This window comes from Salvelinus sp. IW2-2015, linkage group LG5, assembly GCF_002910315.2.
Source record: "Salvelinus sp. IW2-2015 linkage group LG5, ASM291031v2, whole genome shotgun sequence".
Classification (NCBI taxonomy): domain Eukaryota; kingdom Metazoa; phylum Chordata; class Actinopteri; order Salmoniformes; family Salmonidae; genus Salvelinus; species Salvelinus sp. IW2-2015.
In genome coordinates, this window is record NC_036844.1 from 30,778,374 (window position 1) to 30,780,092 (window position 1,719).

A 1,719-nucleotide genomic window follows, 5' to 3' on the forward strand; every position below is an offset into this window, starting at 1 on the left:
ACACAGACACTGGGAGCGCAAACACAGACACTGGGAGCGCAAACACAGACACTGGGAGCGCAAACACAGACACTGGGAGCGCAAACACAGACACTAGGAGCGCAAACACAGACACTGGATTCGCACAGACAGAGCCGTTGCGCACTGACTTCATTCGTACTATCAACGGCACAGCACCGTGTGGAAACGTTAACAGGATATTAACTTAAGACATCATTAATAAAATACAATGAAAAACGACTCACCGTGGATATGTTAAGTTCAAAATATGTTACCAACTACTTTATGCAGAGTTGGATATGGCATTTGGGTCAGTTTACTGGTGATACTGTGCAACCTTCAGAATGCGTGTTGTGTTTGTGATGTCCATTCCACATTTATTTGTGTGTGCATGTTCACATAGCCTATACATCAAGTCTATACATTATCCTATACATTCATTTATGAATCCAAAGGAGATGGTATATATCAGATATCTCATGTGCATCATTTACGCGCACGGTCTGTTTGCTTTCAAGAGTGGACAGAAGAGAAAAAGCAGGCAGCTGAAACGTTTTTCTGTCCAGGGAAAAATCTAGGCTTTTCCGTAGGTAGTACTGAGTATTACGCACAAAGACACTTGGTAATGCATGCTTTTCCTTGCCACATGAAAATGGTGCAGCTCTAAATTTTAGATGCCCGTTTGAAGCCAGTTATTGTGCTAAAGTGTTTCAAAAGAACGGTTCCCCTCTCTCAAGAAAAGTGTTTCAAAAGAAAGGTTCCCCTCTCTCAAGACAAGTGCTATGGGGACGGTAATCTCTGTCAAGAAGTCTTAACAGCCAGACATTCATGCTTTCCCTGGGGAGAGCTCTCAAAGCCCGCGTTAGCATGCAGGGGCCCTCGGAGCTCCACATTGCGGCTCTCGCTCTTGTCATATCAGAAATCCGCTTCATCCCAATGTCCTGATCCGTCTCGTGCCAGGGAGTTAATAACCACTACGGGGTGTATTAACGAGTGAATGAAAGTGAGCAAATGAATACATTCATCACTGTGTCGGCTATTTAAACAGACAAAAACAAAGGCTCATATGCTATCCATATCATTCCTGTTGATCTGTAATTCTGTTGGTGACGTCGTTGATCTCCAAGGTTGTTTTTATTTCTGAACTCAATTCTGAAGACAACTACAGGCTATATCTATGCCTATGTGTTAGGCTACATTCTTCATTCTAGAAATACATTCAAATGTACTTCAATGTAATGTCTTTTAATTGGAGTGATTAGACCATTTTCAAATATAGCTAGCCTATACACCACGTTGCTGCTCAAATTAAGGGACAAACAACCCAAAGCATAGGTTGTTTTGGAAAGGCCCTTCAATTAGTAGCCTATCTGTCAAAAAGCAATCATGATGGAAAAAAACACTTAATATAGAGAGAACGCATATCAAGTATGAAAACATTTCTCAAAGGTTCGTAGTTTGGGAGACTATTGGGTGACAACGGGACCAAGACTGTAAATAAGCCTGCCATGTAGCCTACTCGCGCTACATGCTCTCCTTGTTCATTACTGGCTTCTCAAAACTATATTACATTTATTAAAATAGGATTTAAATGCTATTTACTTATCTGGAAACGTATCATCATCCCTCGGTGACAACAAAGACTCTTCTAGGACTGCACATTTACTACATTATTCACGTTATTGTGCCTTTGGGCGAGAAGTTGCACTTGTAAACTTT